At 44.2% G+C, this 23,633-nt stretch overlaps 1 long non-coding RNA gene across 3 annotated transcripts in view; it reads left to right on the forward strand.

Annotated features, from left to right (window-relative positions):
• Positions 1–8: 8 nt before the first annotated feature.
• LOC102124440 (uncharacterized) overlaps positions 9–23,633 on the forward strand; it is a 48,288-nt gene continuing 24,663 nt past the window's right edge. Inside the window, exons 1-2 of one of the 3 annotated variants that reach the window (XR_010583899.2) lie at positions 9–304; positions 1,720–1,764. This is a non-coding gene — a long non-coding RNA (uncharacterized lncRNA). The remainder of the gene's footprint in view (positions 305–1,719; positions 1,765–23,633) is intronic. The other 2 variants (XR_012429109.1, XR_012429110.1) reach the window with 2 other exon arrangements.

The following is a 23,633-nucleotide window of genomic DNA, read 5'->3' on the forward strand; positions in this document are numbered from 1 at the left end:
TTATGGGCGGGGAAAGGGCTCGAGAAAGGTGGGGGTGGTCCTCTAGTCCCTTGCCTTGCGTTTCCCTGGACTTAAGGGCCGAAGGGACACTGGTGACTTGACCTCCTGGTATTGGCTTGCACCGTCACCTGCAGAGGCATTTCGCCTCACTTCCTTCCCAGCACCTACCACCACTAAAGTAAATAGTTAACAGTTTACTTTTCCACCACCCAGAAGAAGCTCACTTTTGCTTCAAGTCAAAATCCTCCGGGATTTCTGAGAGGAACTTTAAATCTCTATTAGAGCACGCTTTTAATGTAATTTGGTAATTTATCTCATTCTCATTTTCATTGCCGGGGGAATTTCTCCTTTATCTTTACTGTGGACACTTTGCAATGAACGTGGCAACCTGCAGGTTTCCACGGGTCCTTATATTACTGCGTAACTAGGGCTAGAAGAACGCAATTGTGCCTTTGCTTTTGAAATCAAAATTTACGTAAGCGTTGAAGAAAAGATGGAAGGCAGTAAGGAAGTATGTTGTGATATTTAGCTAGGAAAGAGAAGAGGACGGCGACCTGGGAAACTAAAGGAGACAAGGACTTAAGCTTATTTGCAGGAGGCAAATTATAAGAAAAATCGTAAAGGTGTATATCGTCTCAAGTTGCTGTTTTTGTAAACGAAAACAATACTTCAGCAACCTGAATTACTTATTTTTTGTTCTATCTTTAAATTTTGCTTTCCCTTTATCACCAGAGGATTTCCCCAACATTTTGGCCTCTTGTTTTTTAAGGTGGACTTCCTTATCTCCAAATGTCAAGGGACACACTTAGTCTCTCTTATTTGTGGGTGGTGAAAAACATTAGCAAAGATTATACTGAAATTTGGCCACCAATGAGAGACTTTAATGTAGTCAGGAGTTTTAATTTGTCTGCATGTGAATTTGTCTTCTGTCTGCAACTTGGCTTTATTTTCAGATTTTCTGCTAGATCCACAAGGAAGTAAATGGCAGGATATGCTTAATATTCGTAATTAATTGAAGAGACTCTCAATGCTATTTTTATTTTTTAATTTAATTTAATTTTATTTATTTATTTATTTATTTTTTTTTTTTTGAGACGGAGTCTCGCTCTGTCGCCCAGGCTGGAGTGCAGTGGCCGGATCTCAGCTCACTGCAAGCTCCGCCTCCCGGGTTCGGGCCATTCTCCTGTCTCAGCCTCCTGAGTAGCTGGGACTACAGGCGCCCGCCACCTCGCCCGGCTAGTTTTTTGTATTTTTTAGTAGAGACGGGGTTTCACCGTGTTAGCCAGGATGGTCTCGATCTCCTGACCTTGTGATCCGCCCGTCTCGGCCTCCCAAAGTGCTGGGATTACAGGCTTGAGCCACCGCGCCCGGCCAATTTAATTTTATTTTTTTGTACAGTTGGTGTCACAATGTGTTATCCAAGCTGGTCTCAAACTCCCAGCCTCAAGCAATCCTCCCACCTCAGCCTCCCAAAGTGCTGGGATTACAGGCATGAGCTACTGTGCCAGGCCGTTTATTCTTAATTATAACTAGAAAGATATAAGGGTTATGTTAATGGGGAAAGAAAACTAAGAGTTATTGAATCTATTGAGTGCCTTATAATATGCCAGCCCTGGTTCAGACACAAATATTTAATTCTTTTAATTAATGTTTCTCAAACTTTGATATGCTTACAAATCACCTGGGGACCTTGTTAAAATACAGATTCTGATTCTGTAGGTCTGAGATGGGACCTGAGATTCTGCGCTTCTAACAAGCTTTCAGGTGAGGCCTGTGCTGTGTTAACGAGGCTTGTAACAACCTTACAAAGTTGGTATTTTCTCATTACAAATGAAAATTGTTGCTCAGATGTTGCTCTCAAGGTGGGCTTTTTCTGACACTTTGAAAAAATTTCATCTTTCTCCCCGTACTTACGTGTTTCTGCTTTAGTTCTCTCTATAGTTTTTACCACTTGTGAATGGTTTGTAGAATTTACTTATTCTGTTCATTGTCTTTGTCTCTCATTAGAATGCAAGCTCTTACTTAGTTCGTAAACTCCTGTTTACTTTTTTTTTTTTTTTGGTAAATGAGACAGAGTCTCGCTCTGTCACCCAGCCTGGAATGCAGTGTGGCACAATCTTGGCTTACTGCAACCTTCACCTCCCAGGTTCAGGCGATTCTCATGCCTCAGCCTCCCGAGTAGCTGGGACTACAGGTGAGGCGCCACCATGCCCTGCTAATTTTTCTATTTTTATTAGAGATGGAGTTTCACCATGTTGGCAAGGCTGGTCTGGAACTCCTGAACTCAAGTGATCTGCCGGCCTTGGCTTCCCAAAGTGCTGGGATTACAGGTGTGAGCCACTGCACCTGGCCCCTAGTTTACTTTTATATTTTCAGTGTCTTGAAAAGTGCCTGGCACATAGGAGACACTCAGTAATTACTATATAAATAAATAGTTATGGTAATGAAATGGAAGATGACAATAAGGCTCAGACATTGGGAAGGATCGTTCCAAGATCACATTGCTGGTCAGGATCAAGCCAGGTTTCTGTGACCCCAGTTCCTAATTGGGTGGTGCGCCTGCTTGCAGCAGTCTTCGGCAAAATAATTGCGTTAATTTTATTAAGATGCTAAATTTCAAACTTTAGAAAGTGATGTGTTTTATTTCACACTGAGTTCACTTTGCAGTTGTACAGACTAAGTAAGCTGTTTCGAAGCTTATTGGGTGTCTCCAATCCTGACTCACTGAAGCAGTGTGGAATTGACTATGAACTTAAAAAATTATTCTAGTTACACATGATCATTGTGGAAAAATGACACTGTTCAGATAAATAAAAATGAATATAGAGCTGGGCATGGTGGCCTGTTCCTTTAATCCCAGATACTTGGAAGGCTGAGGTTGGAGGATCACTTGAGCCCAGGAGTTCATGACCCTTCTGAACAGCAGGACCTTGTCACAAATAAATTAATTGAAATAAATTACAATCACCTGAAATCTTACCACATACAGAAAACTAAGATTAACCCTGGCCCAAAGTGCTATTTTTTTTTTTTTTTTTTTTTTTGAGATGAAGTCCCACTCTGTCGCCAGGCTGGAGTGCAGTGGCGCAATCTCAGCTCCCTGCAACCTCTGCCTTCCAGGTTCAAGTGATTCTCCTGCCCCAGCCTCCCAAGCAGCTGGGACTGTAGGCGCATGCTACCATGCCCAGCTAATTTTTTTGTATTTTTAGTAGAGACGGGGTTTTACCATGTTGGCCAGGATGGTCTCGATTTCGTGATCTGCCTGCCTTGCCTTCCCAAAGTGCTGGGATTATAGGCGTGAACCACCGTGCCCATCCTAAAGTGTTATATTTCTTAAGGAACTTCAGCATTAGCTTCCTAGTTTGTCTTTTTGCCTTCCAGTTTTGACCTTCTCCCATCTCCATCCTCCACTCTGCAGCCAGACTTATTTTTTTGATTGATTGATTGATTGAGACTGAGTTTCACTCTTGTTGCCCAGATCTTGGCTCACTGCAACCTACACCTCCTGGGTTCAAGCGATTCTCCCACCTCAGCCTCCCAAGTAGCTAGGATTACAGGTGCCCGCCACCACGCCTGGCTAATTTTTGTATTTTTAGTAGAGACAGGGTTTCATCATGTTGGCCAGGCTGGTCTCGAACTCCTGACCTCAGGTGGTTCACCCACCTTGGCCTCCCAAAGTCCTGGGAGTACAGGCATGAGCCACCATGTCCAGCCTTATTTTAACATTTTTAATTTATTATTTTTTTCAAGAGATAGGGTCTCTGTCACCAAGGTTGGAGTGCAGTGGCGCAATGATTAGCTCACTGAAGCCTTGAACTCCTGTCTCAAATGATCCTGCTTTGGCCTCCCAAAGTGTTAGGATTATAGGCGTGAGCCATGGTGCCCAGGCCCAGACATATTTTTAAAACACCCTTTTTAATGGAAAATCCCTAGCCTGTGCAAGAGTAGGGAGAATAGTATAATAAAGCCCATGAACCTATTACTGAGCTTCAAGTCTCCCTCACGTTACTTACCTGAACCCTAGGTTTTTTTCTTATCCTCTCCTTAAAGGTAGGCACTGGTTACTAGTTTTTGGCGAATCTTTCAGAAAATTTTTTAAAGATGTACCTTTTGGCATCTATATGCAGAGCTTTCAAAATATGCAAATAGACCGGGCACCGTGGCTCACACCTGTAATCCCAGTCCTTTGGGAGGCGAAGGTGGGTGAATCACAAGGTCAGGAGTTCAAGACCAGCTTCGCCAACATGGTGAAATCCTGTCTCTACTAAAAATACAAAAAAAATTAGCCATGCATGAAGGTGGGCGCCTGTAATCCCAGCTACTCGGGAGGCTGAGGCAGGAGAATCGCTTGAACCTGGGACTTGGAGGTTGCAGTGAGCCAAGATCCTGCCACTGCACTCCAGCCTGGGTGACAGAGCGAGACTTTGTCTCAAAAAAAAAAAAAAAGAGCAAATGGAATTTAACTGTATATAAAGTTCTGAAATTTGCCCTTTTGAGCTAATAATGTGTCATTAATATACTTCCTTATAGCAAATCTAGGTCTACATCATCATTAATAGCTGCATAGAATGGATTTGATTTCTTCATAACAGACGCCTTCATCTACTCAGAGGCCCAGCTACAACATCATTCTCCATCAGCCTCTGTAGGCCTGGAAAGGGCAAAAGCTGTGCCAATGATGTTTCTAGAATCTTTAATTTTTCCACTGAGATAATGACTCTTTTGCACTGTAGACTTTGGCAGTCTTCTATAACCAGTATCTCTGATGTTTTTCTCAATACTCATTTAACAATTTGTTGGCCACTAACTCTGTGCCACCGTTCTAAATACTGTTTATATAGGAATAAAACAAAGCTCTTGCCCTCTTTGAACTTACAGTCTTGTTAGGAGAGATAGACTATAAGCAAATAATAAATACAAATCCCGTATAATATCCCATATGGTATCAGAAAGTGTGCTCAGCCTGTCACACCTGCTCGCCTTGATCAAATGTGGCAGGCCCCAGTGAATCATGCATCTCGGCGTTCATGCCCTGGTGTTGTCTCCAAAATTGACTATGAGCTTGGGCATGTGACTTGCTCTGGCACATGAGATATTAGCAAGTGTAATACAAACAGAGACTTGAGTAATACTCATGTTGCAGCTTGTTCTCTTGGAATGCCTGCTCTTGGAACCCTGAGTCATGTAGAGAAATCTGGCTACTTTGCAGAGGAGACCATATGGAATAGAAGATGAATGCTTGACCATTCCCCAGTTATTCCAGCCATTCCAGATGGGGTCCCAAGAAATGAGAGTGAAAAAACCATTGTGGATATTCCAGCTGTAGTAGATAGCATGTGGAACAGAAGAACTGCCCAGCTGAGCCCAGCCCAGGTTATAAAATTCTGTGAAATAATAAGTCATCGTTGCTGTTTTAAGTCATTAAGTTTTGGGTGGTTTGTTGTGCGGCAACAGATAACAGAAAACTAGGCAATTTGTGAATTCTTTGTGAACATAAGGTTCTTGGTAAATCAATTATCTGTCACTCAGTGCTTGGTTATGTAGCTGCTCCCTAAATGTTAGCTCCGTCACTTACTTTCTCAGTGTCATTTGCTGCATTTACTCTTTCATTTGAGGGTTATTTAGGGCTGTCACGGAGTATCGCTCAGCTCAAGTGATATGATTAGAGTCTGAAGAAGTTCCTAAAGCTAGGCAGCATTTTGGAAACATCACAGCAGTACTGAGTTTGAGAGTGTGGAGAAACTGGAGCGTGGTAGAGAATAAATTCTTGATGCCTCTGGCACCCTTCCCTGTAAGCTTTCTCCCTTTCATCTCCTACTGTGAAGGTAATAGAGAAGAGCATGGGCTGTGAGTCAGATCTATATTTGAATTTTGCCTTTCCTATTCACTGGCTAGGATATTTTAAATGGGTCACTTAATCTCTCTACGCCTCAATTTCCTCTGTGTAAAAGAGGGATGATAATAGTGCCTGACTCAGGTGAGGGGAGCCAGGGATGGGAGATGACTGGGCTGCACTGAGCAGAGACGTATTTAAGAGAGTAGTGAGAAATAAGTTTACGTTGGTTGGGTAGGACCGGGTTATAAAGGGCACACGATTTTTACTGTAAGTTAGAAAGTGATATGAAAGAAGTGACATTTTTAGAAGGTTAATCTGGTAGTAGTATGTGAAGTAGATTAACAGGAAGAGAGCTAATGCTGGACGTGGTGGGGGCACCTGTAGTCCTAGCTACTTGAGAGGTTGAAATGAGGAGTTCAAGACCAACCTGAGCAACATAGTTAGACCTTGTCTCTGAAAAAAGAAAGGAAAAAAAAATTTTTTTTTTTTTTTTTTTTTAAAGAGAACTAGGAATCAGGGAAGCCCTGTTAGGATGATTTTAAATAATTCTGTATGAGGTGACAAATACCCGGAGTGGCAGAGGGAACAGAAAAAGAAACAGGGAGACGCATTTCAGAGAAGAATGGACAGAAAATGGGTGATTGATTGCCTGTGAAATATGAAGGAATGGATGAATAAAAAATTACTTCAAAGTTCCCTGGCTGGGTGGCATGGCTCAAGGCCAAGGTGGGAGGATTGCTTAACACCAGGAATTTGAGACCAGCCTGGGCAACATACCCAGACTTTGTCTCTCAAAAAAAAAAAAAAAGGCCGGGCGCGGTGGCTCAAGCCTGTAATCCCAGCACTTTGGGAGGCCGAGACGGGCGGATCACAAGGTCAGGAGATCGAGACCATCCTGGCTAACATGGTGAAACCCCGTCTCTACTAAAAATACAAAAAACTAGCCGGGCGAGGTGGCGGGCGCCTGTAGTCCCAGCTACTTGGGAGGCTGAGGCAGGAGAATGGCGTAAACCCGGGAGGTGGAGCTTGCAGTGAGCTGAGATCCGGCCACTGCACTCCAGCCTGGGCGACAGAGCGAGACTCTGTCTCAAAAAAAAAAAAAAAAAAAAAAAAGCCGAGCATGGTGGCATTCACCTATAGACCTATAGTCCCAGCTACTACTTGGGAGGCTGAGGTGGGAGGATTGCTTCAGCCCAGGAGTATGATGTTATAGTGAGCTGTGATTGTGCCACTGCACTCCAGCCTGAGTGAGACTGTCTCTTAAATCAATAAAAATGAAAACTCTTGCTGGCTCATAATTTTTTTTAATTTTTGAAAATGTTAATATACTTACCAAAAATATCTAAAAGTATGCTTTCTGTTCCTAAGAGTAATGCACACTCATTGTTAGAACTTCAAGCAGTACAGAAATGTAAAGCATATAAAGCAAAAATCTCCCATAATCCCACTGCCCACATATAATCACCTCTAACAGTTTGGTGTGTGTTCTTCTAGATGAAATGTTTGTTTGAAAGTTTTGAAGAACCTGCTTTCAGAGTGTAGTAGTAGTCTTTGTTTTGGGGTTACTCGATAACACGTCTCGTTTTTAATTTTTATCCCCCAAGCTCATAACTAATTATAGGTGTAATTAGTTACACATTTTGTGGTTGAGTCCCACAATTGCTCAGGAGCCCTCAGCTCTGCATATTTGACGAATGACCAGGAGACTTTTGCTCTGAGTCTTACCCTTCTTCCAATGTAATCAGGGAACTTTTTTTTAGAGATGGAGTCTTGCTCTGTCGCCCAGAGTGGAGTGCACTGGTGCGATCTCGGCTCACTGCAAGCTCCGCCTCGTAATCAGGGAGCTTTTGATATTCTTTCTGAGTCCTATCAATCCCTTTCATTTCATGTACTCTTTTTACTTTTGGGAACATTGCTTTGGGTTTTCTTTCTTTTAATATTTTTGATTTGACTATCAGATGACTGCTCCTACATTCTAAGATAACAAAACTTTTAGGTTAAGAATATTTAAGTCGGCCGGGCGCGGTGGCTCAAGCCTGTAATCCCAGCACTTTGGGAGGCCGAGACGGGCGGATCACGAGGTCAGGAGATCGAGACCATCCTGGCTAACACCGTGAAACCCAGTCTCTACTAAAAATACAAAAAAACTAGCCGGGCGAGGTGGCGGGCGCCTGTAGTCCCAGCTACTCCGGAGGCTGAGGCAGGAGAATGGCCTAACCCCGGGAGGCGGAGCTTGCAGTGAGCTGAGATCCGGCCACTGCACTCCAGCCCCGGCTACAGAGCAAGACTCCGTCTCAAAAAAAAAAAAAAAAAAAAAAAAAAAAAAAAAAAAAAAAAGAATATTTAAGTCAGCTCGTATGGTGTCATGTGTTAAATAAAGCCTGCTTGCTGGTGTTTAGTGTCTGATTCAAAGTAGAGGTTATTTCATCTCTTACATGATGCCATTCGACACAGGGTAGACATGTCTATTATGGGAAGCCTGTGAAGGAGATTCCCTTCTAATTTGTAATTAAGGATTTAATGGCTATCAGATGATCAAAGATTGGTTTTGATTTTTCTTATGTGTCAAATAAGATTTAAGAATTGGAGTCCCGACGGGCACAGTGGCTCACACCTGTAATCCCAGCACTTTGAGAGGCTGAGGTGGGTGGATCAAAAGGTCAGGAGATGGAGACCATCCTGGCTAACACGGTGAAACCCCGTCTCTACTAAAAATACAAAAAAATTAGCTGGGCGTGGTGGTGGGTGCCCGTAGTCCCAGCTGCTGGGGAGGCTGAGGCAGGAGAATGGCGTGAACCTGGGAGGTGGAGCTTGCAGTGAGCCAAGATGGTGCCACTGCACTCTAGCCTGGGTGACAGAGCAAGACTCTGTCTCAAAAAAAAAAAAAAAAAAAAAAAAAGAATTGGAGTCTGACAGAAACATCATTTTGACTAAATGCATAGAGTATAAAGAAGACCACTGAAAATCATAAAGAAGGCATTTTCCACATTGCCACTCCCCTTTTAAAAATAGAACTGACTTATAAAATCATCTCTGATATTGTAGCCACTAATGGGGGCTGAATTTATTTAGAGGAATGCCGAAGGGAGGTGTAAGAAATCCATTTTCTTTTGTTCATTGAATTTTGGACTTAACTTTGAGGGAACCTGATGGGAGTCTAAGGATAATACATTTTCCTCTCCTTTGATCATTTTTATCTTTCAGTTTAGGGAGTTAGCCTCCACAGACTACAGCATCTTAAAAGAGTTATTTTTGCTAATTCCAGAACGAGGAATAACGGTCTTACCAGCATTTCAGCAATACCTTGAACTTTGCAGCCTCTATTTATCATCTTAAGAGATTTTGAAGAAAAAAGAATACATAGCAGAGATACCACCTTTAGCCTAGGCTGTACGTGTTGTTGGGTTCAGACATCCTTGGGAATGTCTGGCAAACTAAGGTAGGCCCACTAGATCTCTAATTGTATGAATCGCTGAGAGACCCGCAATGGCACTCATCTTAAGAGAAGGGTCAGATACACTGGTTTGGCCCAGAAACACACCCTTAGTTTTTGGAAAGAAAATGATGATTCATGGGATAGTATGAATCTACCACTCAGAGTTGGCTCTCAGTTCAGCCCTTTATATCTGAGTCCAGAAAGCCACGTTGGTAAGCTTTATGTAAAGAGTTGTTTCGTAAAAGCTCTGTGAAACATTTGGGCACAAGTAGTAGCACTGCTCATATTATTTCTCTAACAGAGTGTGATCCAGAATGTGGAGAGTGGCTGGGCGTGGGGGCTCAGGCCTGTAATCCTAGCACTCTGGGAGGCCAAGGCGGGTGGATCACCTGACATCAGGAGTTTGAGACCAGCCTGGCCAACATGGTGAAACCCTGTCTCTATTAAAAATACAAAAATTAGCTGGTCATGGTGGCACAGTTGATAGCGCAATGAAGGCTATGGAATGGGGCTTTCAGATTTGGTTGCCTGAGCCACCATTGGTTCTGCTATGACATGGACAGGACCACAAGTGGTAGCAGAAGGAGGCTGTAATGGTGGGGGAGGCTTCTGCTCTGTGTTGAATTCCATAGCACAGGGTGCCTGAATAGGCCCGAACTGGAGTCACAGGTACACCTCAGAGGCACTGAGGTGGGACCGGTTGTCCTGAGAGCACCCTGGAACAGCCTAGCCCCAGGAAAGGGTCTCGAGTGCACCAGCCCTGAACACACTTGGGAGGCCAGCAAGGCCCCTAGCGACCAGGCCATAAGAGACATTGCATCAGAGACCATCAGACATCAGCCATGGCATACTAAGGACGAGTGTGGGGACAGGCCCCTTTCCTTCATGGCCACTGAGTCACGTAAACCCCATCCCTCTCACCCCATGTTTCTGTACTCCTTAGGGACAAAAGAGAGGGAAAGGAGGATGCCACTAAGAGATGGAAACTTTTTTTTCCTTTTTTTTTTTGAGACAGTTTCACTGTTGTTGCCTGGGCTGGAGTGCAATGGTGCGATCTCAGCTCACCGCAACCTCCACCTCCCAGGTTCAAGCAATTCTCCTGTTTCAGCCTCCTGAGAAGCTGGGATTACAGGCATGCGCCCACCATGCCTGGCTAATTTTGTATTTTTTTAGTAGAGACGGGGTATGTCCATGTTGGTCAGGCTGGTCGTGAACTCCCGACCTCAGGTGATCTGCCCACCTCGGCTTCCCAAACTGCTGGGATTACAGGCGTGAGCCACCATGCCTGACTGAAACTTTTTTTTTCAGATGGAGTCTCGCTTTGGTGGGCTGGAGTGCAGTGTCGTAATCTTGGTTCACTGCAACCTCAGCCTCCTGGGTTCAAGTGATTCTCCTGCCTCAGCCTCTTGGGTGGCTGGGACTACAGGAGCATGCCACCATGCTCAGCTAATTTTTATATTTTTAGTAGAGACGGGATTTTGCCATGTTGGCCAGCCTGGTCTTGAACTCCTGACCTCAAGTGATCCTCCTGCTTCGGTCTCCCAAAGTGCTGGGATTACAGGTGTGAGCCGCCATGCCTGGGTGAGATGGAAACTTTTCTTTTTTTCTTTCTTTTTTTTTTCTTGAGACAGCGTCTTGCTCTGTCGCCCAGGCTGGTGTGTAGTGGCTGGATCTCAGCTCACTGCAAGCTCCGCCTCCTGGGTTTACGCCATTCTCCTGCCTCAGCCTCCCGAGTAGCTGGGAGTACAGGCGCCCGCCACCTTGCCCGGCTAGTTTTTTGTATTTTTTGGTAGAGACGGGGTTTCATGGGGTTAGCCAGGATGGTCTCGATCTCCTGACCTCGTGATCCGCCCGTCTCAGCCTCCCAAAGTGCTGGGATTACAGGCTTGAGCCACCACGCCCAGCCAGGGAGCCAGGGATGGAAACTTTTCTTTTCTTTTTTTTTTTTTTGAGATGGGGTCTCGCTCTGTTGCCCAGGCTGGAGTGCAGTGGCCTTATCTCAGCTCACCGTAAGCTCCGCCTCCCGGGTTTAGGCCATTCTCCTGCCTCAGCCTCCTTCGGAGTAGCTGGGACTACAGGCGCCTGCCACCTCGCCTGGCTAGTTTTTTTTGTATTTTTTAGTAGAGACGGAATTTCACCGTGTTAGCCAGGATGGTCTCGATCTCCTGACCTCGTGATCCGCCCATCTCGGCCTCCCAAAGTGCTAGGATTACAGGCTTGAGCCACCGCGCCTGGCCGGGATGGAAACTTTTCTAAAGAGATTGCTTACTTTAAACCAATTTGGATATTTAATTTGATTTTGGTTTTGTAGAGATGGTGGTCTTGCTATGTTGCCCAGTCTGGTCTCAAACTCCAGCCTCAGGCAATCCTCCTGCCTAATTTTTAAAAAGTTATTTTTTCCTATGTAATCAGCATATGGGGGCTTGTGAAGGAAGGTTAGTTATGGACAAAAATAAGGGAGCACAGGTTTCCTGCCCATTTGAATGTCAGGTTAACTGTGAGTTAAGTTTGTGTTCTATGTCGGTAGGTACTGTGATCCCAAACTCTGCACTTTTTTCGTTCTTTTTTTTTTTTTTTTTTTTTTTTTTGAGACGGAGTCTCGCTCTGTCACCCAGGCTGGAGTGCAGTGGTGCGATCTCGGCTCATTGCAACCTCTGCCTCCTGGGTTCAAGTGATTCTCCTGCCTCAGCCTTCCAAGTAGCTGGGATTACAGGTGCCTGGCACCACAGCCGGCTAAGTTTTGCATTTTTAGTTTCACCATGTTGACAAGGCTGGTGTTGAACTCTTGACCTCAGGTGATCCGCCTGCCTCAGCCTCCCAAAGTAGTGGGATCACAGGCGCAAGCCACTGTGCCCAGCCACTGCACTTTCTTTTCCTTGGGGAACACTGTATGAGGAAACTAGGCGTAGTATACCTTGGGTCAGAGGAAGATAACTCTTTATTTATTTTATTTATTTATTTATTTTTGAGACAGAGATTTGCACTGTTGCCTAGGCTGGAGTGCAGTGGCACAATCTTGGCTCACTGCAACCTCCGCCTCCCGGGTTCAAGCGATTCTTCTGCCTCAGCTTCCCAGGTAGCTGGGATTACAGGCACCTGTCATCATGTCTGGCTAATTTTTGTATTTTTGTAGAGATGGGGTTTCACCATGTTGGCCAGGCTTGTCTTGAACTCCTGACCTCAAGTGATCCACCCGCCGTAGCCTCCCAAAGTGCTAGGATTACAGGTGTGAGTCAGCCACCATACCCACCCGAGAACTCTAATTTCTGTAGGAAATTTAGGCAAGACACCCTGACTTGCTAAGAGTCTTTTATGCATTTTCTGTGGTTGTGCCTAATCTGGATGATGATAATAGTCAGTTCATTATCTTTTTTTTTTTTTTTTCGATACAGGGTCTTGCTGTTTCACCCAGGCTGGTGTGCAGTGGTATGATCATAGCTCACTGCAACCTTAAACTCCTGGGCCAAAGCAATGCTCTCACTTCAGCCACCTGACTAGCTGGGACTACAAGCCATGTACCACCATGACTGGCTAAATTTTTTATTTTTTATTCTTTCGTAGAGACAGAGTGTCACTATGTTTCCCAGGCTGGTCTTGAACTCCTGGGCTCAAACGATTCTCCTACCTTGGCCTCTATTAAAATATCTTAAGCCTAAAACTCTTTCCTGAATTCCAATCTGGATAGGCTTCTGCCTACAGGATCTCCCCACCCAGATTTCTATGTGCCATAAGCATTTCAAGTTGGCCAGGACATAGTTGAACTTGCCATTTTCCCTCCCAGACTTGTTCCTTCTTATGTATTCCTGAGCTTAGCAGATACTCCCACCATTGAAGGGACCTAGTCAGGCACGTCGATGTCATTCTAGAAATTCCACTCCTTTTCCAAAGAAATCTGATTGGTCAGTGAGCACCTGCTCCTGCACGTGGCTTCAGAGGCTTGTCACTTTCTGGACCCTGACTATTCTTCTAGCTTCGTTACCTGCCACCTAAATGCCAACCACGGGGATGATTTCCCTGCTGTGCTCACTTGCTCCTGCCCTGGTCCTTTTGCACATGTTTTCTCTAGGCCTGCAGGGTCCTTCCCTCTGTTGTCTGCTTGAAGAACCCCTCACCCATTCTTTAGTCTCAGCTCAGGAGTCTTTGTGAAGACCCTGGCCCCCGGGACAGTTAGACTCAAGCATTTTGCATATGGATTCTTCTTGTACTTACTGTGTTATCAGTCCCTGTTTGTTCTCAGACTCCTATGGTACAATGAGGGGCCCTGGAGGGTGGGGGTTTTGGGCTATTCATTTTGTATCTCAAGGCGGGCCGGTGCTAGGCACATAATAGCTCTCAGTTATAACTGCTTATTGAATGAATGAAATTCTCAAAGCCATGTTTTTAAAAACTTCTAATAATTTTATGATTATTATAATTTACTTTTGATTCTTTCCAGGAATGTAGGTAAGTGAACATTTGTATTGCTAAGAGGTCTTGTGTACACGGTGCTCACCTTTCAGTTGGGTCTGAATGTTTTAAATTTTTTCGTACTTCTGAGCAAGCCTCAATGACTGCACACATGGCCCTCAATCTGTCTTCTTCAGTGTAACTTCCTTAAAGGTGGGACTTATGTTTTGTGACACATAGTACAGTGATATGGGAATCCTAATACGTGTAAGAAATACGAAGTACCAGTTTGATATAGTTTGGATATTTGTCCCTACCCAAATCTCATGTTGAATCATGATATGGCTTGGCTCTGTATCCCCACCCAGTTCTCAGGTCATGTTGTAGTTCTCAGTGTTGGAAGGGGGGCCTGATGGGAGGTGATTGGGTCATGGGGGCAGATCTCCCCCCAGGTGTCATTCTTATGATAGAGTTCTCATGGGATCTGGTTGTTTAGAAGTGTGTAGCACCTCCCCAGTCTCTCTCTTCCTCTTGCTCCTGGTCACTTGAGGTGCCAGCTCTCCCTTTGCCTTCCGCCATGATTGTAAGTTTCCTGAGGCCTCCTAAGAAGTCAAGCGGATGCCATCCTCATGCTTCCTGTACAGCCTGCAAAACCATGAGCCAATTAAACCTCATTTCTTTATAAATGGGGATGGATTCCTCATGACTTTGTGCAGTCTTTGTGATAGTGAATGAGTTCTCGTGAGATCTGGTCATTTAAAAGTGTGTCACACCTTCCCGGCCCCACTGTCTCTCTTTCTCTTGCTTTTGCCATAGGAGTGCCTACTCCTGCTTTACCTTCTGCTGTGAGTAAAAGCTTTCTTTGCCTCCCCAGATCAGATGCTGGCATCATGCCTTCTGTACAGCCTGCAGAACTGTGAGCCAATTAAACCTCTTTTCATATAAATTACCCAGTCTCAGGTATTTTTTATAGCAAGACAAGAATGACTTAATATAGAATTTTTAAAAAGTACTCTGAATACTCAACTGTTAATGTGATGTAATACTAGAGTAATGCTTCAGAAAAAAGCCTGGAAGGAAATACACCAAATTGTTAACAGTGGTTGTCTTTGAGTAACGACAGTGAGTAGAGTGTATTTCACTTTTTTGCTGTTCTATGTTTTTCAGTTTTTTTTTTCTATAGTTTATTATTACTATTACTGTTTTTTAGTGGAAATCACTGAAGAATAGGTTATCATATTAGCAGTGCAGTAGAGCATAGTGCAGTCTCTACAAGCAGACAGACTTGTACATTTTAACATCCTTAGTTTCCTCATCTATAAAAGGAGACAATAATACAAAGGGTGAGTATTCTAGATCACTCTTGATTGCTAGAGGTGGAATCCTACTTTTACCAGCTGAAGCACAAAGGGAAATTTATTATCTCATGTTACAGGCAATTCAGAGGGCCCTGATGGTTCCAGGATTTGAAATGGCGTTTCTCTCTCCACCTTTCAGCATCCTTTTGTGTTTTGGCTCCATTTTCAGACCAGTGTCCTGCCAGTGACTGGGAAACAGATGGCTAGACAGTCCCAGGTTTACATCTTTAATGAAAAGTATACCTTGAACTCAAAATCCTTATTTAGGAAACTTGTTTGGCTTTGCAGGACCCAGGTTGTCAACTTAAAAATCACAAGATCTGTAAATTTGGAAAGGAGAACTTTATTTATTATAAAGGGTTGCAACCTACAGCTGGCTGTCTTGCAGGCTGGGAAACATAGCCTCTGGAAGAAACCAAAAGCCAGCACTTTGAGGGAGGGAAGGGTGGAATGCATTTATGCCAAATGGGTTGGTTAAATGTCCATATTCAACAGATTCTAGGAGGAGCTGTGAATATTCTCGAAGTGGGGGATGCATGCATGCATAGTAAGCAAATGTGTTACATATGTCCCATGTACACTTTGGGTGGAGAATTAATATTTAATTTAGTTTTTGAGATGGGGTCTCATTGTGTTACTCTGGCTGGTCTTGAACTTCCAGGCTCAAGCACTTCTCCTGCCTCAGCTTCCCAAAGTGCTGCAATTGTAGGCATGAGCCACTGTGCCCAACTGAGAGTTAGCATTTAAATGCATTAAAATTAGGCTCTCTGTGTCGAAGGGTGAAATGGAGGACCCAGAGCCATCCCGTGTCCAGCCAGAAACAGTCCACGATTGGTGGCCTCTTATCAGGAAGGAATGTGGGTTAATTGTGTTGGAACTGCAGAAAGGAAGGGAGTCCAGTGAAATCCATGCAGCAAGTCTTTTGAAAGGGCTGGTTTCTGTTTAACCCTTAGGAAAGAAAGTCTAATGACAGTTAACAAGGTAGCAGGTCTAATGAGGGGTGTCTGAGCCATCGTCCCATCATGAGTGGCTTAGGTTTTAAGGTTTCTCTCTGGGGTCCCCTTGGCTAAGAAGGGGTTCATTAATACAGTTCAGTGGCTTAGGATTTTATTTTTATTTCTCAGCAGCCATCCCTGAACTAACCACTGTGCCTAGGAGAATGGAGTTCTCTGTGTCTAGTTTGGGATCAGCCTGGGAATGGGGAAACTGTCATGGATTAGCTCACCAGGATCACCTGAAATAGGGAAGGACAAAGGGGGTGCTGTCACCAAAAGGGGGAATGGGTGCTGGGCAGGCCAAAACAAGTATCCTGTGATATGAAGAACTTAGCACAATTGCTGGAACATAGTAAGAACCTAACAGATGTTAGACGTGGTTGTCATTATATTGTAGAGTTATCATCATTACATTTTATAACAGGTTATAAGGATTTCGTACTTTTGTCTGGGCATAGCGGCTCATGCCTGTAATCCTAGCACTTTGGGAGGCCTATCTGGGAGATTTGCTTGAGCGCAGGAGTTCAAGACCAGCCTGGGCAACATAGTGAGACTTCATCTCTATTAAAAAAAAAAAAAAAAAATCGTACTTTTATTTCCTGGTATTTGTATTTATGTAACCCAGCAGAATAAGAGTTGAAATTCACTTTTGTATGTACAATTTCTTTATCCTTGTCTTTTGCCTTGGGTGTTTTTGTTTATGAAAATTGTGTTTTTTGTCTGGGCATGGTGGCTCATGCCTGTAATTCTAGCACTTTGGGAGGCTGAGGTGGGTAAATCACCTGAGGTCAGGAGTTTGAGACCAGCCTAGCCAACATGGTGAAACCCCATGTCTACTAAAATACACAATTAGCCGGGTGTGGTGGTGCATGCCTGTAATCCCAGCTACATGGGAAGCTGAGGCAGAAGAATTGCTTGAACCTGGGAGGCAGAGGTTGCAGTGAGCCGAGATTGTGCCACTGCACTCCAGCCTGGGTTACAGAGAGAGACTCCATCTCAAAAAAAAAAAAAAAAAAAAAAGAAAATTGTGTTTTTTAAAAAAAACTCCTGTTTCTAAAATGTATTTATGATCATTTTCATTTTTCCCATGGATAATTGTTACAGAAAGACCTGGTTTGTTTAAAGAGGTTTTCCTTGTTTTATGCTTGACACAAGTGATGACCCTATGTGTTGGCCTTGGATATCTACCTGCTTGTTATTCCTCTTGTTGTCATATTTCATTTAGCTGCAAATTAAAAAGAACTGGAAAAATTGCAGCAATTTCTAGTTCATATCCAGGAAATGGAACTCTCCACAGGAACCTTTGCATGGTACAAATACGTTAAAAAATCACTTTCCATTGTGCTTTGAGAGCCTGTGAGGCCGTCACAGTGGAGCACAGTTCACCTATCTTGGATGAAGCCCAGAGGGACTGTGGTGTGTAGACGGCAGGAAACCTCCCATCTGAAGAGTTAATTTTCTTTCAGAATCTGTGTTAGAGGCTGCTGAGATTAAAACACGACACTTTAAGATTGGTACAGGAACACTTATAACTGTTGACGATAAAAAGAAAACCCAGGAGGTCAGATTCAGCCTTGGGAGTTACTTTGGTTTGAGCCTCATAAGACCTTTATTCTGAATTTTCCTCTTCTTTGATTATGCATGCTTTCTGCTTTAATAAAAAGAACGCATTAAATTAACATAAATAAGCAAACAACTAGTTTAGTCTCTTGAATATTTTAAGATGTCTTGAGGCTACTTTTGTTTTCTTGGCTATTGGGGATCAGAAAAAGTATGGTGCTTTTGGCCTGCTGAGAGCTTTGAACTAAAGGAGAGCCAAGGTCTGTCTGACCTTCTCCCACCCCCAGTCTCTTGCCCCTCTTTCCCTCTCTAAGTTGTGGGAGTGGCTTTTTCTGAAGTTTCCTTATCTGACTAAGGGAAAGTTCCTCCAGGAGGGATGTAATTGTCATGAGCCCTCTGCCTATAATCTCATCAAACAGCAAAGACTGACTCACAGGAAAGGAGACTAAAAAGGTCAGTACCTGAGAGACTTTATCTGCGTAACGAGACAGCCTTTGTTCCTCCTGTGTTTCCTCTCCTCAACCTCCTGTAGCCTGTTGCCATTATCACCCCCTAGAAACCCCAACCTCCATTTCTCTCCTTCCTTCCTTCCTTCCTTCCTCCCTCCCTCCCTCCCTCCCTCCCTCCCTCCCTCCCTCCTTCCTTCCTTCCTTCCTTCCTTCCTTCCTTCCTTCCTTCCTTCCTTCCTTCCTTCCTTCCTTCCTTCCTTCCTTCCTTCCTTTCTTCCTTCCTTCCTTCCTTTCTTCCTTCCTTTTGAGATGGAGTCTCACTGTGTTGCCCAGGCTGGAGTACAGTGACACGACCTTGGGTCACTGCAACTTCTGCCTCCCAGGTTCATCAATTCTTATGCTTCATCCTCCCCAGTAGCTGGGACTACAGGCATGTGCCACCATGTCCAGCTAATTTTTTTATTTTAGTAGAGATGGAGTTTCACCATGTTGCCCAGGCTGGTCTCAAACCCCTAAGCTCAAGCAATCCATCTGCCTTGGCTTCCTAAAGTGCTTGAATTACAGGTGTGAGCCACCATGCTTAGCCCCAACCCACTATTTCTTTCTGTAGCTCAGGATACTACATAAACTTCCACCATCTGGACTTGAATCCACCTTTGCAAAAATTATGTCAGTGAGAAAATCTTGGCAGTGAGGAGATCTGATCTGGCCAATGCCCCCCTCTTGCCATTAGCTTTCAGTCTGCCTTAATTATTCCTTGGCTTAGGCTGAGCTAACTTTGGAAGATGTTTAGGTTATAGTTTAAATGATAGTAGCCCTTCCCTAAAACTCAACCACTGCTAATAGAGACTACCAGGCTAGCGGGAGGAGAGGAGCCTGAATTCTGCTAAGGTGTAGGCTGGTCGCAAGATATGCAGCTTCCCCAGTTGTGCCGACAGATAACATCACTGTGGTCGATTGGCTCTTTGAGATATCTTTTCAGGTTTTTTTGCATGTCTGACACCCATGGCTCCCACTGGACCTGATGGCTCTGTTACAGGAAAGGGATCCCAATCCAGACCCCAAGAGAGGGTTCTTGGTTCTCGTGCAAGACAGAATTCAGGGCGAGTATGCAGTGCAAAGGAAAAGCAAGTTTATTAAGAAAGTAAGGTAGTGAAAGAACAGCTACTCCATAGACAGAGTAGGACGTTCCCAAAAGTAAGAGGAGGAATGCATCCACCCTAGGTAGGATAGTCATATATATGGGGAGATGTGCTCTGCTACAAGGGTTTGTGATAAAGGGTTAATTTTCTTAATTACTGTATTTTACAAGAATCGATATTATTATCTTTCAAGCAAAATTAGGAATGCCCTTGTTCTCCAGACATTGGGATATCTGGATACTCCTAAGTCTGGGTCTGTTTGGTAAACATTATTAATTCGTTCCCTTAACCATAAACATCTAGAGGTTAGGAATACCTAACTTTCTGGGAATGCAGCCCAGCAAGTCTCAGCCTCATTTTCCCAGCCCTCACTCAAAATGGAGTCACTCTGGTTCGAACACCTCTGACAGCTCCACCTGGACTGCCAAACCACTCCTGTGGCCCCACACAGGAGCAGCTCAGCTCAAGAGGACAGCTTCTGGCCAGGTGAGGTGGCTTATGCCTGTAATTCCAGCACTTTGGTAGGCTGAGGCAGGCAGATCACCTGAGGTTGGGAGTTCAAGACCAGCCTGGCCAACATGGAGAAACCCTGTCTCCACTAAAAATACAAAATTGGTTGGGTGTGGTGGTACATGCCTGTAATCCCAGATACTCAGGAGGCTGAGGCAGGAGAATCACTTGAACCCAGGAGGTGGAGATTGTGGTGAGCTGAGATAGCACCATTGCACTCCAGTCTGGGCAACAAGAGTGAAACTCCGTCTCAAAAAAACAAAGGACAGTTTGGTTTCCACCCACTATGATTTTATCTCTAGCCCAACCAATCAGCAGCGAGCACCCATTTCCTACCCACTTCCATCCCTTCCCCCAAAACTGTCTTTGAAAAACCCCCAACCTACCAGCCTTTGAGATTGATTTGAGTAACAGCTCTGTCTCCCTCGTGGCATGGCCAGCCTCGTGTCAGTTAAACTCTTTCTTCACTGCAATGCCGTGGTCTTTATTTGTGCAGCAGGCAGGAAGAGGCTGTCAGGTGGTTGTAGATGTTCTCCAAGTCTCATGCTCTGTGGGACCCCCATGCATGTGCATGTAATATATTTGTAAGCCTTTTCTCCTGTTAATCTGTCTATGGCCAATTTATTCCAGAGACTCAACTTACTGCAACTCCAGAGGGTGGAAGGAAAGTTCCCTTCACCCTTACCTTGCCATTCTGATTCTCTTCAGAGCCATGCTTCATGGTTGTGTAAAAATGAAACTCTTTTTTCTTCTCTGTTTTACTTGACTTTTGGATGTAGATTGATGGATGTAGCATCAAAACAAGAACAACGTTTGAAAACAGTTGAAGCTCTTTACTTTTTTTTTTTTTTTTTTTTAACAGAGTCTCACTGTTCCTAGCAGGACGGCAGTGGCATGATCATGGCTGTCTGCAGCCTCGATCTCCCAGGCTCAAGTGGTCCTCCCACCTCAGCCTCCTGAATAGCTGGGACCACAGATGCATGCCATCACGCCTGGCTAATTTTTTGCATTTTTTATAGAGACAGGGTTTCGCCATGTTGCTCAGGCTGGTCTTGAACTCCTAGGCTTAAGCAGTCCACCCACTTTGGCCTCCCAAATTCCTGGGATTACAGGTGTGAGCCATTGCACTTGGCTGAAGCTCCTTTTTTTTTTTTGAGATGGGTTGCACTCTGTAACCCAGGCGTGAGTACAGTGGTGCAATCTCAGCTCACAGCTACCTCCGCCTCCTGGGGTCAAGTGATCCTCTCATCTCCCAGCCTCCCGAGTAGCTGGGACTACAGGCATGCACTACCATGCCCAGCTAATTTTTTGTATTTTTGGTAGAGGTGGGATTTCATCATGTTGCCCAGGCTGGTCTTGAACTCTTGAGCTCAAGCAATCTGCCTGCCTTGGCCTCCTAAAGTGCTGGAATTACAGGTGTGAGCTACTGCACCCCACTGAAGCTCTTTATCTTTTTAAAGACAGAGATTTTTGTCCTTTCCTTGTTTTTTTCAAGACATTAAATCAAAGAAGCATTTCTTTTTAATTTAAAAAGCAGAAGCAACAATATTCAATAACAGTTGTTGGAAGAAAATAAAATCAGCCATAATCCTGTCTCAAATGTGGCCACTGGTTTCAGTTTTGTATGTCCCTTCCATATCAGGGCACAGGCACACATACTTGATCTGGTTGAAGCTGTGTTTTCTAAATGTCTGTAGTTTGTTCCTTATCTCAGTAGTCCTCGGCTGGGCCTTCTATTGGCTCCCAGCAAGATTATTGCAGGTATCTCTTGGCTGCTTCCAGCCAGAACCTTCAAGCGATCTTCCACTCCTCCCACAAAGTGTAGTGCTGATGTGATCTGACAGATCAAAATAGACGTCCCTTTATCAACTAAGATGGACCCTAAGGTTAAGGAAACAAAAAGTTACCTGCCGGGCATAGTGGCTCACACTTGTAATCTCAGCACTATGGGAGGCCAAGGCAGTCAGGTTGCTTGAGCCCAGGATTTTGAGACCAGCCTGGGCAACATGGTGAAACCCTGTCTCTGCAAAAAATGCAAAAATTAGCCAGTCCTGATGGCATGCACCTGTAGTCCCAGCTACTTGGGAGGCTGAGGTGGGAGGACCACCTGAGCCTAAGATGTTGAGGCTGCAGTGAGCTGTGATTGTGCCTCTGCACTCCAGCCTCGGCAACTGAGTGAGACCCTGTCTCAAAAAACAAAACAAAACCTATGGGTTGAGCATTCAGGTCCCAGCTGGCATGGCAAATTTCTAAATTCTTATGACTACAAGAAAACCACACTTGCTAAACTCCCTAACAATAGGAGCTATGAGACCCTTCCTAAGTCTGATTTACAACCCAGACCCCTACAACTCTGGCCAGAAGACTGGCCTTACGAACATGCTTTTCTGATAAGCAATTGCAGGCCTTAAGCCAGTTTCAGCCGGCTTATAGAGGAGGCTACGCACCTTTGTGTCCCGTAGTTCACTTTTTGATGTAAACAGCTAAATTCCACCTCATTTTAATGCTAAAACCTCTCTCCAAGGTGAAGACGGGACGTATGTTACATATATGTTTACCCATCGTGCATGCACTCAGCTTCCCTCATAAATATGTATTGCTTTCCCCAAACCTGCTGAATATGTATGACTCTATTGTGTGTTGCAGGCCCTGTAGGGCATAAAACCCAACTTCTTCCCCTCTTTGAAGAGACAGCACCTTTGGCACATGCTGGCGACTGTCCATCCTTTCCCGGTTTGCAAACTGACATTGCCAATAAAGCTCTCCTTTCTACTATTTAGCCATCCTGGTGGTCTTTTGGATGACACTAATATTACTTCCTTAAAAGCCTTCAAAACCTTTCTAGTGCCACAGGATAAAATCTGAACTTTAGGAAGGTATCCAAGACTTCCCAACTTGACCTCAACCAACCTTTATGAAACTTATTTGCTACTGGTCTCACCCGCTGCCAGACCTACCTGAAATCCCAATGAGTTCAACTATTTCAACAATTTGCTTTTCTCCGTGCTAATTTAGTTGGAACTCCTTATACACCAGGAGCATTCCTAGGTCGTTCTCAAGGACTCATTCAGAAGGTCATCTTTTCTGTAGAAGCTTTCTCCTTGCTTTCTCCAGGTGGAGTTGGTTCTTCTGTGCTCTGGGTCCTCACAACACTTTATGCATCTTTCTTTTTAAAAAAAAAAAAAATTGAGATGATGTCTTGCTATGTTGCCCAGGCTGGTCTTGAACTCCTGGGCTCCAATAGTCCTCCTGTCTCAGCCTTCTGATAGGCTGGGATTACAGACGTGCATATTTCTATTACAGTACTCATCATGTTTGATCGTAATGGTTTGTTTGATGTGTATCTCTTTTGTACTGGGGTACGTGTGAAGGCCAGAACCACAGCTTAGTCATCTTTTTAGCGTTCACATCTAGCAGGAGTTAGACATTGGTCAACTGTATTGTGGAACCTGGGCACTAGGTTACACAGTATATCCATAATGCCTTGCCAATGATGTTTCAGTATGCAAAAAAATAACGTTATTCTGTGTAGTTTCCTCTTTCATCCCGCATAAAGACGAAACAACCCCAAAACAAAGCCAAACTCATATAGAATGAGCAAAGTTCTTTGATTAAAAAATTCTGTCAGAGCATGTAACTTTACATGTGCTCATTGTTTTGAATATAAATGAAATGTGTGGAAATATGACTGCAAAAATATATGGGTTACTGTTGATGAAACCATTTACAACCAAAATTGTTTGTTCTGGGTAGCTGTAATTTTTCGAACGGTACTATGTACAGTTTCAGGTATGTGTCAGATACCTCTGCACCCTCATTTCTCTCTTAATATCTTTTATCATAATTTCAGAAGCTCCCTTTTTTAGTTAAGAGTTAAAAGTCCTGAGGCGAGCTCTTCAGAACTCTAACACCTGCTTAGGGCTCAACTGGCAGGGGGAGAAATTGAACAGCGGTGAAGAGT

This window comes from Macaca fascicularis, chromosome 20 (assembly GCF_037993035.2).
Source record: "Macaca fascicularis isolate 582-1 chromosome 20, T2T-MFA8v1.1".
Lineage (NCBI taxonomy): Eukaryota > Metazoa > Chordata > Mammalia > Primates > Cercopithecidae > Macaca > Macaca fascicularis.